This window comes from Bos indicus x Bos taurus, chromosome 19 (assembly GCF_003369695.1).
Source record: "Bos indicus x Bos taurus breed Angus x Brahman F1 hybrid chromosome 19, Bos_hybrid_MaternalHap_v2.0, whole genome shotgun sequence".
NCBI classification, from domain to species: domain Eukaryota; kingdom Metazoa; phylum Chordata; class Mammalia; order Artiodactyla; family Bovidae; genus Bos; species Bos indicus x Bos taurus.
In genome coordinates this window covers 50,539,116-50,553,542 of record NC_040094.1, presented here as the reverse complement: position 1 = coordinate 50,553,542, position 14,427 = coordinate 50,539,116, and the positions used below count along the sequence as shown (strand labels likewise).

Sequence of the window (14,427 nt, the reverse complement as noted above, 5' to 3'; positions counted from 1 at the left end):
TGCTTTCTGTTGCCTGGAGGTCTGTGTAGTCAAGTAACTCAGAACATTTTTTTGAAAACTATCTAACACTTCTGCCTCTGTTCAGAGAAAAAGACAGATACAGAAAACACCTGATTCGTAGCAGGAAGTCAGAAGGTTTTACAAATCTTTAGCAAATTCAGCTCACTGGGAGATGAAAAAAAAAGAATTTCAGATTGCAGATGGCCAACTGTCTGGCCTTTGTGTCTCGTGCTTGAAATCAGGAATTATGTTGTATTCCTAAGTGGAGATTTTTTGTAGGCTACAGGGCAGACAGAGTCCAAGTGTGCTGTAGCTGTTAAAACTGGAAGACAGTTTGTATCTGGAAAACGTAAAGTTTGAAAAAATTATCTTGGAAGTTTGATTTTTCATACTGTCCACCCTCCAACTTAGGCTTCCCAGGTGGTTCGGTGGTAAAGAATCCACCTGCTAATGTGGGAACCCCAGGAGATTTGAGTTTGATCCCTGGGTAGGGAAGATCCCCTGGAGGAGGAAATGGCAACCCAGTCCAGTATTCTTGCCTGGATAATCCCATGGACAGAGGAGCCTGGAGGGGTACAGTCCATGGGTTCACAAAGAGTCGGACACAACTAAACGACTAAGCACATACACACCCTCCAACTTAGAAAAGCTTGAAAAGAAAGCCGCTCAGTCGTGTCTGACTGTTTGCAACCCCATGGACTGTAGCCTGCCAGGCTCCTCCGTCCATGGAATTCTCCAGGCCAGAATACTGGAGTGGGTAGCTGTTCCCTTCTCCAGGGGATCTTCCCAACCCAGGGACTGAACCCAGGTCTCTTGCATTGCAGGCGGATTCTTTACCATCTGAGCCACCAGGGAAGCCTGACAAAAACTTATTAACAATTTATACAAACAGGAGCTCAGGGGTGCACATGTCCAGGGGACGCACTTTCCATGGAACCTAATGGGTATAGTGTAATGTGATGACCCTGCAACTGACCAACTCCCTTTGTTAGTCCTCTCAAAGTCCTCAGACCCTGTTGCTGTCGTGCTTGAGAGGTTCTGGTGGTCTTGCAGGTTTACAAGTGGGCATGTTACCTCCTTAGAGATGTCTTTCCTGTCCACTCCATATAAAATAGTTTTCCCCTCTCATTCGCTATCTTCACACATATTTCCTTTGTAGTGTTTATCTTTTTGCTTTTACATTTATCTTAATCTGTACTTATTTCTTTACTTCTTTGTCATCCATCTCCTTCACTGTCTTTTCAACATGTGAGCCACGGAAGAAAATACTGACAAGATCTTTTAACTTATTTTTCTTTAAAATTTTAAAAATATTTAATTATTTTATTTATTTGGCTGCCCTGGCTCTTAGTTGCAACACTCAGGATCTTCGATCTTTGTTGTGGCATGCGGAATCTTTAGTTGCAGCATGTGGGATCTAGTTCCCTGACCAGGGATTGAACTCAGGCCCCCTGCTTTGGGAGTGCAGAGTCTTAGCCACTGGACCACCAGGGAAATCCCTTATTTTTCTTTCATGTAAAGTCTTTGAAATCTGGTGTGTGTTTTCCATTAGCAGCACATTTCAGTCCGCAGTAGCCACTTTACAGTGCTCAAAGGCCATATATGGCGGGTGGCTGGCATATTGGATAGGGCAACGCTGGTGCTTAAACCTTGGGTCTGGCACACAGCAAATGCTTGCTGCATGCATAGATGAAAGAAGCTGAGAAAAATAGGAACCTTTTAGGAAATCTGACCCTCGATGTTTACCTTCACACTTTTTTTTTTCCACGTCAGCTTTGTACCTCTTGAAATGTTGCAAACTAGAGATTCCTTTTTATTAAAAAGCCTCCTCATTTTAAAATTCCACAGCAATGCCTCTTAGAAATTTGAGGCTGGTCATTCCTGGGAGTTAATGTAATCTGTCTGCCTTCCTCCTAATTCTTGGAGGAGTGTATACTCAGTATCTATTGCTGTGCGACAAATTTTCACAAACTCTGTGGCTTCGAACAATACCCACTTATTATCTCCCAGTCTTTGTGGGTCAGAAGACCGTGTGACTGGATTCTCTGCTGAGGGTCTCCCAGGGTTGATATCAAGCTGCATTTTCTCCTGGAACCTGGAGTTTCCAAGGTCACATGGTAGTTGGCAGAATTCAGTTCCTTGTGACTGCAGGACTAAGTCCTCGCTTTCTTGCTGCCCGTCAGCTAGGAGCCAGCTGTTAAAGGCCACCTGCTATTTCCTGACATGGGACCCCCTCCACATTGTGGCCGTCTGCCCCTTCAAGGCCAACAGGAGAGTATTTACTGCAACTTTGAATCTCTGACTTCTTGTCTCTGACATCTACTCTTTTTCAGAAAGACTGGCCTGATAAGGTCAGACCCACCCCCATTCAAGGGGGAAGGAATTGTGCATATACAGGGTGTATACGCCAAGGAGTAGGAACCTTAGGGACCATTCTGCCTACCACAGGGAAATGAGCTGAATTGAAAGTTTCTGTTGGCAGATTCACAGACTTAGAGAATGAATTTATGCTTGCTAGAGTCGGGGGAAGGATTGGCATAAGGGATAGTTAGGGAGTTTGGGATGGACAGGTACACACTGGTATTTTTTGAATGGATAACCAACAAGGACCTACTGTACACACAGGGAACTCTACTCAATGTTATTTGGCAGCCTGGATGGGACAGGAGTTTGGAAGAGAATGGATACATGCATATGTATGGCTGAATTCCTTTGCTGTCCACCTGAAACAGCATTGTTAATCAGCCATGCGTGCGTGTTATGTCTCTTCAGTCGTGTCCGACTCTACGACCTATGGACTGTAGCACACTAGGCTCCTCTGTCCATGGGATTCTCGGGGCAGGATTACTGGAGTGGATTGCCACGCCCTTCTCCACGGGATCTTCCTGACCCAGGGATCAAACCTGCGTCTCCTGCGGCTCCTCTTTGCAGGCAGATTCTATACTGGTGAGCCACCAGGGAAGCCCTTCATCAGTCATACTCCAATATGCAATAAAAAGTTTAAAAAATAGTTTCTGTTGGAGGAAAGTAGCTATTTTTCATACCTGGGAAACTTAGAAATCTGGAAGGTTCAGGTTGGCACTGGGGCAGCATAGAAGTGTTGCTATCACAAACACTTACTGAACTCCTACTCTGCCAGGTGCTTGGCCAGATGTCAGACCAGGTGCCCAGGATAGAGGAGCAAGCAAAGCAGACACGATCCCTACCCTCTTAGAGCTTATAGTCCAGAGAACATTGGAGAGGTTTCCTTGCCATCTTAAAATAGATATTGGCGATGGTTGTACAACTCTGTGTGAATATTAAATACATTAAAAACCGTTGAGTTGATACATAAAATACATCTCAATACAGCCATTTTTTTAAAGAGATATCTATGGATTTTTCCAGCAGAATAGACGTCTATGTTCAGAAAGAGAGAGACATTGATAGTACGGAAATTGAATTATGAATGTGTACAGTGAAAAGTTATGGTCCCTGTCTGCAAGATGACTCTGGTTATCCTAAATTTAGATACCTTTCCAAAGGAGACTGTTCTCTTCTGCAGCAGGGTCGGGGGAAAAGCTGCCTGCCAGGTGTGGACTAGAATGACCACAATTTAGGTCAGAATTTTATTCTTATGGGAAAAAATAGTAATCACGACTTGAGTAGCAGCAGGTCTTTAGGGTACCGAGGGCTAATCATCGACATACTTCATGATCTTCAGGAACAGCCACTCTGCCCTGAAGAGGGGACAGAGGCTGGCATCGGCCATCATGAACGGAAGGAATAGTCAGTACCAGGTGGCCTCTTGGGCTGTGGCTCCAAGTGCGTTCCTCTACTTTCTCTGCATGTTGGGTGGAAAGTGACGTGTTGGCAGAATGAATCCTGGACCACGCATTCTGGAGGAGATGGTTCTAGATGGGAGTTGAGTCCTCTGCTTTATTCATCTCTGGCAGATGTCCTTAAGACTTTCCATCCTGGGCTTCATTATAAAACAGGCTAAATGGTTGTTTAAACTGTGTGTCAGTAGTCTCTGTCGTGTCACGTGAGGCTGGGCAAGTCTCTCAAGATGACAGAGAGTTAGAAGGAACCCCTTTCTGCCCAGGACACACTAGCTTTACCCATGACAGAGAAAGGAGTCGAGGGTCACCAGCCACTTCCTGGCTAATGGCCTGAGCAACATTATACAGTACTGTTTGTTGATTCAGAAACACGAAAGCCAGAGCTCACCGAGATTTTGACATCAAGTATAAAGTGAGTCATTTTTTCATTTCCCAGCACGCTGACAAAAGGCGCCAGCTCTTAAAACTCCTTTTTAGACTTTAGTGGAAGTCGACTCATCCATCTCAACAAGTTAGCTAACATAAGTTCTTGATCAGATTTACCTAAGGGTTCTTCACTTTAAAAAAAATATTTTTTTTTTTTTTGCTTCTTTTAAGTTTGGGTGAAGCATGGCCTTCTAGAATTCCTGTTGTTCCTGAGCAAAGAGAAAACATCATCATCCTTTAATTTCTTTAGAATTAATCTGACAATCTTCAGGGTGTTGTTTCTTTCCCAGAATGAATCATCTAGAGAAGTAAGATTGGCCAAACAAATGTAAATTGATGACAACCTGTAAGAATGCCGTTTAAGCACTTAATTTAAGCAATTAATCTCCAAAGGCTGCTCCCCACCCTATGTCACCTACACTTGCACACGCGCACACACACACACGCACACACAGAGTTTAGGTCTGATTATACTTGCTGTATTAAGGTTAGATCCAGGTGTTTCTGAGCATTAGTTTGTGTATTTTTACACTCCAATTAACTGATCTGTGTATTTATTCAGAAGTAAATGTACCAACTAGGGAAAGAGAAGTCACCATGAACTTGTATGCTAATATAATTAAGGTGGGGCTTCCCAGGTGGCATTGGTGGTAAAGAATCGGCCTGCCGATGTAGGAGACTCAGGTTCAGTCCCTGGAATGGGGAGATCCTTTGGAGGAGAGAATGGCAACCCACTCCAGTATTCTTGCCTGGAGAATTCCATGGACAGAGGAGAATGGTGAGCTACAGTCCATAGAGTCGCAAAGAGGCAGACACGACTGAAGCGACTTAGCACAGACCCGTAATTAAGTTATTGAAGCCTTCAAATGCTTTGGGGTCTTATTTGCTGGATTATCTAGAGTTCTCCAAAGCTCTCCAATATTTTCTAGTTTTAACCATCATGATGGGATTTAATAATACTTACTTATTCTTAAAGTGGCCAAGTTTCACTTATCTTTTGACTCTTAAGAGAGTGTTTCCAACTGGTGTAGATGGTTTATAGAGATGGTGGTAGGGCCTCTTAATGAATATTGTGCCTATGCTTCCTAAAAAGTATCATGGAGGACTGAAGAGTCCCTAGAAGGTGCAGAATTGCACTGTTCGCTTTGCCTATCTGAGCCATCTCCGTCTTCATATCTTAGACAGATTGTGAAAGTTGCTTGTCCTGACCTCTCAATCGCAGCAGTGAGGAGTTGGGCAGTCACTCTGTGTCACAAGATCTTGGCTGAATGTGACCTGACAGTCACCTTGCTTTTACATACGTAATAAAATAGCACTCTGTGGCTTGGCAATGCATACCCCATGAAACTTTTCGTGTGGAAAGTAAGAGGTTTAAAAAGTCAGTTTCAGTTTTGTATGCTTGGATTGCTCACAGTCACATTCCACATGCAAAGGAGGCAAAGAGAGCAATTACATATATCAAGTGCTTTCTTACTTTAGTCCTTGTAATGGTCCTGTGAGTTGGATATTATCATCCCATTTTACAGATGTGGATTATAGATGCTTGCATGGCTAGTCAGTGGCAGACCTGGATCCAGGCCCACGCTGGTCAGACATGCAGAGCCCAGAGTCTTTGCTTTCCCAGTTCTGCCTTCTCCAGAATCCCAAAGCTGGAAGGAGCATTAGAGGTTATTTAGTTCTATCCCAATACGCACACACACACACACACACATTTCTTAAAGATTAAATAACTTGTTCAGGTTTATCAAAGGAGATAATTGGGGTAAGGTAGTTTTCTTGTTCCAGGTGAGCTAACAGTGTGATCCATAAGTTTTATCTCCTATTGAACAATCAACTTTACCCAAGTATTAAACCAAGCGACATTCCCCAGTTTAACTTTGATAAATGAATCACACTCCTCTTTGAAAATAACTTTTATAGTTCATGCTCTAAAAAGAGAACCACCCCTACACTTTCAGAAATTATTCCTTTTAATGGCAGTGACAACCTTTGGCTTTTCATAGACATCAGCAGCAGAGATGTTCACTGATGGGCTCCTGTGGGTTTCTCAAAATTAGTGTCTGGAAATAACAGTGGGAACAGACAAGAGCCACCATGCTTCTGGCACATTTCATTGAACACCTAAAACCCTTCACATGGAGGTAACCAAATCAGGGAGTATGAAAAATGATCGAAATGTGTTGTGTGGTATACTTTCCCTGCCTGCTGAGATGGCTGCCCCTTGGACACGTGTGTCTTGCCTCTGCCAGCATTGCCTCGGAGGCAGTTTACAAACCACACGCACAAATTCATGTTGTTACTCTAGTGTCACACCTCCTGTGGGGGCCCAGATGAATTTTCCAGCTTGAGAAGATTGTTTTTTTTTTTTACAATGGAGCTCTAAAATATTCTTTTCAAAATTAAAAATTGTCCTCCAGAGACGCTTACCATCATCAAAATAATGAACAAAAAAATGCAAACAGACCTACGTTCCACAGCAGAGATTCAAGCATGTTTCACTCTATATCGACACCAGAGAAATAAACATGGAATGCCCTAAAATGAACCATTTGAAGGGGACCCCACTTAATTGGGGGCTTCCCTGGTAGGTCAGCAGGTTAAGAATCCGCTTGCAATGTAGGAGACCGCGGTTTGCGAAAATCCCATGGAGAAGGGATAGGCTACCCACTCCAGTATTCTTGGGCTTCCCTAATGGCTCAGATGGTAAAGAATCCACCTGCAATGCAGGAGACCTGGGTTCGATCCCTGGGTTGGGAAGATCCCCTGGAGGAGGGCATGGCAACCCACTCCAGTATTCTTGCCTGAAGAACCCCCATGGACAGAGGAGCCTGGCAGGCTATGGTCCATGGGGTCACAAAGAGTCAGACACAACTCAGTGACTCAGCACAGCACAGCACCACTTAATTGGATGTGTACACTCAGTTTTAAAATAATTTTTTTAAATTATGGTATAACATGCATTACATAAAATTTGCCATCTTTGACCATTTTATTTAAGTGTAGAGTGTGACGGCATTAAGTGCAGTCACCCTGTAGCCCAACCATCACCACCATTAATCTTCAGAACTGTTCATCTTGTGAAACTGACACTCTGTACCTATAAACAATAACTCTCCATCCACTTCTCCCCAGCCCATGGCAACCACCTTTCTTCTTTCTGTTTATGCGCTCACTACTCCAGGGATTTGGTCAGCATTTTTTTTTTTTTCTTTCCTTTAAAGCATTGGTTATATTACTTTGTCATTAAACTCACATATCATTTCCTGAAACAAACTCAATAAAACTTGAATTAACGGAAGCTAACTAGAATTTTTTTTTGGAATTCTGCTTTCTAAGGAGGAAATTGACAAGATGGACCTGTGTCCATATTTGGGGTGGCATTAATGAGTTGATTAGTGACCTATGCCTTTGCAGCGACATCTGAAGGGCTTGACAGTTTTAATTCAGGAGTCCTCCTATACTGTAACTTAACACAGAAATCACATTTTTTGTTTGAAATACTTGCTATGGAAGGAAAAAGTACTGGCATATTTTAGAAGTATTTGCAACAGAGTTGGCACTGACAAGTGTTCTATTAAAGTAGAAGGTAGAATAGTTGACTAATAATAATGCTTTATTCCTATACCAGGTGGAAACAGACCTGAATTGGACACTTTTTCTAAATAAAGAAGTATAGTTACAATGTTAGCTTCTTTTTAAAAAAAAGACGATGTTTAATTCAGGAGAAAAAAAATTGTCATTATGACAGCTTATCAGTAAGTTACCTTTATAACATTTTCATTGTTGTCAATCCATTTAGTGATGTCAAAATCACTAGCCAACAACCTGGATTTCATTCGATTTTATAAGATTATGGTCCTGCTACTCTCAAGGAGCAGTTGGTGTGTTGGACTGTCCAAGAAAGGAGTGGGATGTTGGGACTTCCCTGGTGGTGCTGTGGTTAGGACTCTGTATTTCCACGGCAGTGGGTGAGGGTTCAATCCCTGGTCAGGGAACTACGATCCTCCATGCCATGAGGTGTGACCAAAACTTTTTTTTAAAAAAATAAAGTAATGGTGGGTATAAAAATTTTGGTCTTCAGTCTGAGAATTTTGCAGTGTGCCTGGGACACCTTACAGATGTCTGTTTAATCTCCAATGCACTGAAAACCCAGAAAATAACTCTTGTTAAAGTAGTAATTAGCAGTTTAACCAAATAAGAAAAAACATGATAGATGCTTGAGAAAACAAGACTTGTAATCACCTGCTTATGTGGACACGTAGTTCCGGGAACAGGCGTTATCACTGAAGTCTAAAGTTTGAACTTGAGCCCCCTGGGCATGTCTTCTGAAACGTGTTAAGTTCCCTATGGTGTGTAACCCTGTGACTTGTGCCTACATCAGGAACATTTTGCTGAGCTTACCCTGGTCTAAAATAATGATGATGATGATGCTGGAGCTGAAAAGACAAAGCCATTCATGTCACCTAACATTTATCATCATTCCCGACTATTTCAGCCTCCATAAAAGTGACATGGGGGATAAAAGTGGTGTTCTCAATACCCGAAAAGTGCTGTGAAAATAGACCGTACTTTTGCTCAACACGTTTAAAGATATGAAATAGAGTTATTTAATCCCCCAAGTGCAAAGAGTGTGGTAACTAGAATTGTATTTAATCACTGGGGTACAGAGTGTACTGTGTACGCTGGAGACCCAAATCTTGGACTATTGAAGGTTATGATGAATACCTTTTTTTGATATTAAGTTTTTCCTGCTCTTAAAAAGGCATCGTGCCCAAAATGAAAAACCTTTAGATTCAGGATTCAATAGTTCACCTCTTTTGGACTGCGTCTGATGGAAACTTGGATGCAGCTGAGTGTAATTATGTTTTTTAGCAGTATGACTTATGGTACTGCAGAGATGGGTGTTTCTTAGAGATTTCTTGCCAAGATTGGCTGAAAAGGAGTTTGGTTGTTGTTTTCTTAAAAAATAGTAATTAGGCTATTAGTTGTCCAAATGGAATAATCCCCCTTAAGCCTTTTCAAGAAACACACTTCCAGAAGGGTCAAGTATATTTAAAATCAGCCGTTATTTACATAGTGTTCAGCCTTCTGCCTAAGCTCTTTTAATCAGCTTTTTTTTTTTAATGTTGGTTATGTCTGTCAGAAACTGTCTTATATTTTAAAGGGATTCAGGTACATGTGTGCTAAGTTGCTTCAGTCGTGTCCAACTCTTTTCAGTCCTATGGATTGTAGCCCGCCAGGCTCCCCTGTCCATGAGATTCTCCAGGCAAGAATACCGGAGTGGGTTGCCATGCCCTCCTCCAGGGGATCTTCCCGACCCAGGGATCAAACCTGCACCTCTTACGTCTCCTGCACTGGCAGGCAGGTTCTTTGCCGCTAGCATCACCTGGGAAGCCCCCAAAGGGGTTCAAGAATGGTTCTTATGTCAAAAGCAGCCAGATCCCTAGCTTCACAGAAGTTCATCCCAGAGTCATCTGTTTTTCATCTGCAGAACAGCTACATCCAGTGTCGTCCGGGCCTCTGGACAGTCTTTTCTGTGGATCTGGAGAAGGCACGGCCCATGCACCTTGCAGGCATCTTTCTTTGAGAATGCTTAAGAGCAAAGGAAAAAAAAGAGTTAGGAGTGGTGGCCAGGGCTAATGGATTGTGGTTCCAGGATGGAAGCCAGGCCAGTGTTTTGATCACTGGGTTCAGTGTCCACCTTGGGTGTCTCTCAGATCTCCAGGCTGGGGTAGAACCTGTTCACCCCGATGGAGATGCACTTTGCTGCCACCCTGAGCCCCATGACGTACCTTTTGGGTGTGTCTCATCTTCAAACTGGAAGATCAGCTTTCTCTCCCTGTGGTTGGGTCTTTCTGAAAGGCAGCCCAGCCACACCTTACAAAGTTCATGTTTTAAGTCCTGGTAATTGCGCCGCCTCTCACAATGGGTAACATTGCTAAAATGAGGCATCACTTTCAAACGTGATTTTTCTTTCATTTTCTGCTACCCTTCGCTTTGCATTTATCTCCTGCAGCTAGAGTCCTTCTGTTGCCCTAAGTTGGGGTTTCTGGCTTAGGGTGTTGTATGGTGTGGAGTTAGAAGGACTAGTTGAGGCTTTGCTGTTTGATTGTCATGAATTGATTTAAGAAGACTGGATTTTTTTTGTGCCTCAGTTTCCTCAATTCTCAATACCCCTCTTTTAAAATGTTTTCGTTCTCATATGATTTTAAAGGTTACAGTTCTTTATGGTTATTACAAAGTATTGGCTATATGCCCCCTGTTGTGCACTACGTCCTTGAGCCTAACTCTTACCCCCTAGTTTGTACCTCTCACTCCCCCACTGCTGTGTTGCCCCTCCCCACTGGTAACCGCTAGTTTTTTCTGTGTATCTGTGAGTCTGCTTCTTCTTTTGTTCACCAGTTTGTTGTATTTTATAGATTCCACATGTGAGCAATATCATGCAGTATTTGTCTTTCTCTGACTTACTTCACTTAGCATAATGCCCCCCACGTCCATCTACATTGATGCAGATGGCAAGATTTTGTTCTTTTTTATGGCTCAGTAGTATTCCCATACTCGTCTTTTTGCCTCCATGAGGGTCTGATCACGTGACATATAAGCCCATCTGGCAAATGTAAGAGACAATAATCATTGTCCCTGTGTGGGTGCTATCTGAACACCTGGTGATCATTCATTCCCTGAGCTGTGCATGAAATGACATGGTCTCATTACCTTTAAGTACCTTTATTTTAGAAATCCATCTAGTACAATATTCACTTTTGGAGTCTGTACTTTCCAAATAGCCCGTGGGAAGGAATCCTGAGGTGTCCAGGGGGACCCAAGTTTGTCCTGTGGAAACGTTATGTCATAGTAACAAATGCTTAAGGATTAGTTTATTTCCAGCCCTGCAGAGGCTATAAATTGCTTCCTAAATTTTTATTCTCCAACATCGTGATGTTTGTGTTGCTATGGTGGTGTGTCTCTTGCTTGGGTGTCAAGATTGTCATTGGAAATAGATGGGCCAAAATAACAGCTTAACAGGTGGCTGCGCTTTGTGATGTTGTTTGTAAAACTATTTTATGAAGTCCAATGAGAGTAAATCACACAACTGTGCCCTTTACCGTATTTTGTATTTTAGAACATTCTTTTTTTTTTTTTGTCGTAACACATTCTTCCTCTTTCCGTTTTATGTATAACCTTTCCCCTTTATCAAGCAGCACCAAGCTGATTTCCTGTAGTAACACAAGGCAAGATTTCAGCTCATTTTATTTAGCCATGGCTGTCCCTTCCTTATTTTGTGTAATTGGAACCCTCCTCCTAAAAATAATCCTTCTTTTTTTAAATCTGATTCTTTTTATAGCTGATGTGCTCTTTATTTAAATAAACCTCTTTTTAATATGTGATTGATATATATATATATGTTAATACACACACACGTATATACACATATATTTGTATACACAGACTTCCTCCCCAATCCCGTGGACTTCCTCTGTTACTGACCTTTCAAAAATACTGAACACGGTACTCTAGAGCAAGGGTCAGTAAACTTTTTCTGTAAGAGGCCAGATAGAAATATTTTAGAGTTTCAGGCTATAAGGTTGCAACAATTAAACTCTGACCCTGCAACATGAAAGCAGGCAGAGATAGTACGTAAATGGGTATGGCTGTCTTCTGGTAAAATTTTATTTATGGACCCTGAAATCTGAATTTCATGTAATTTTCACATGTCATGAAATATTTTTCTCTTGCCTTTTTTCACCCCATGCGTAGCTCATGGGTCATATAAAAACAGTGTTGGGTGTCTTCCCTAGTGGTCCAGTGGTTAAGACCCTGTGCTCCCAATGCAAGGGGCCCCAGGTTCAGTCCCTGGTTGGGGAAGTAGATCCCACATGCCGCAGGTGAAAAAAAAATAGATCCCACGTGCTGCAGCCAAGACCCAGTGCAGCTAAATAAATAAATAATAAATATTAAACAACAACAACAGGTGTGGGCTGGCTTGGGCTCAAGATATTGGAGGAGCAGTGCTGAAAATATGGAAAGTAGTTACTTCATCACCTTGTGCTTGAGTATTAGCATCGTCAGTTTTGGAAGCGGCATCAGTTTTGACCGACAGGGTGATCGGTTCACCCTGGTCTTACCCACGTGACCTCCTGGCAAAGCTGTCTCTGCATCCAGATTTTTGTTTGAAATCTACAAAAACAAGCAGCCTGATAGCAACAACAACCATTATCGTAGGACTTTGAAATGTAAATGTGACGAACAGCATCTGCTGATTTCAAGTTTGACAAAACGTTTTTGGTTCATGCTTCTGTTATTTACTGTGTTAGCTAGTTCTCTTAACTTAGTGCCAGATGTGATAAGCATGGCTTTCTGTCTTGATCCAACAGCACAGCGATTTTTCAGTCACATCCAAATCCTAAAATATAGGTCATCACTACTTACCTTGGTTGAAGAAACCAGTAAGCACTTGAGATGAAGCCCTCAATTATATTAATAAGATTAAGAATGGATTATTCGCTACTTCCTCATTAGTTTTAATTTTTTTAAATAAGGTTCTCATGAGATATTTTCTGAAACAGTTTAACCACGATTATAATTTACCATGCAGAGGAGAAAATTTAGTAAATGGTGAAGCCTATTTTTTTTTTTTTTTTAGTGTACAAACGTTTAATTAAAATCATATATCTGGGACTTCCCTGGTAGTCCAGTGGCTAAAACTCTGGGCTCCCAATGCAGGGGGCCCAGGTTTGATCCCTGGTCAGGGAACTAGATCCCACATGCCTCAACTAAGACTCAGTGCAACCAAATAATAAATATATATATATACTTAAAAATAAATAAATAAAATCATATATCTGTCTATGGGGACATTTACTTAGCAAGGCTTTGCTTTTTCACAGGAGAAGGGAAAACAGAGGGACCAACATTTATGGAACTTTCTAGTATGCCAAGACCACTGTGTTTATTACCACATTTCATCTTTGCAGTCATCCTTCAAAGCATTAGTCGCTCGGTCATGTCCAGCTCTTTTTACCTCATGGACTGCAGCCCGCCAGGCTCCTCTGTCCATGGAATTCTCCAGGGAAGAATACTGGAGTGGGTTGCCATTTCCTTCTCTAAGATCCTTCAAAGTGGATCCTTTTATCTACATTTTATAGATGTTGAAACTGAGGCTCACTGGATTTGCCAAAGTCACCCAAAGAATCAGTGGTGGAGCTGGCTTCTGATGCACAGCACTTTGGCTACAAATTTCCATTTGCTTTCCACAGCCAAAAAGAGGTTGCCCCTCATTCTTTATCAAGTTATTTGTGTTAATTTAGATAGTTGATCCTAAAAGGGATATATGTTCCTGAATTTGTTACTGGAATGATATATTTCTGGAGTATATATCTGTAGAAACTGTGATATAAAATAAAAATATTCACCTCCTTAGTGGAAAGAGTATGTTCAAGTTGTAACTACTTGCATTCGCCGATCTTAGGTAAAACTGGAAACTAGATTCAATTTTCGATAACCTTACAGTGATATAAATCTTGAGGGAAGCCTTAATTGTTTTTAGAAAGCTTCTGTGTTTATCTAGACTGTACCTTGTAAAAAAGGCATTTCAAGATGTCATTATATGAATATTCAGAAACTAATAGAATCTAGATAAAAATATGTGATAATCTATAGATATCATTTACGTTGGGGCTTAAAAATACATCACTTCAAGTGAAAAACAAGTCTTGGAAACAAGTTCTTTACAATTCTATTTGCTCTTAATTCCTTAGCCTGAGTCCTTAAAAGCAGATTTATAAAAGGGAGATGAAACAACTTCTCAGGATAAAAATTTGAAACTCTAAAAGTATTGATATTTTAATTGTATGAAATTGATTCTATAATTATAGCTGGTGCTGGGAATGACAAAACCCTTGCTGAAGTTTTTCCATGAGAAAGCTGGTTTTTTGGCTCCCTGGAGCTGGTGGCTTTAGATTATAAGCTCTTTGGAGGATGGTGATTGTCATGCCTCTTTCTAAAAAACTCTCCCTCTTTTTCTTTCTTTTTAATGGTGTTTTGCACACTGTGGTTTCTTAGTTAAGGTTGACTATGAATTTATGGTCATTTAAATTCAGATCACAAGTCTGTTCTCTATGTCTGTATCTCCATTTATGTTCTTAGTTGCTCAGTCATGTCCGACTCTTTGAGACCCCATGGA

At 41.5% G+C, this 14,427-nt stretch overlaps 1 protein-coding gene and 1 pseudogene across 3 annotated transcripts in view; both read left to right on the top strand.

The window, feature by feature from the left end:
- PITPNC1 (phosphatidylinositol transfer protein cytoplasmic 1) overlaps nucleotides 1-14,427 on the top strand; it is a 268,917-nt gene that overhangs the window by 7,132 nt on the left and 247,358 nt on the right. The window lies entirely within an intron of this gene.
- Nucleotides 1-14,427, top strand: part of LOC113877340 — a 48,795-nt pseudogene that overhangs the window by 759 nt on the left and 33,609 nt on the right.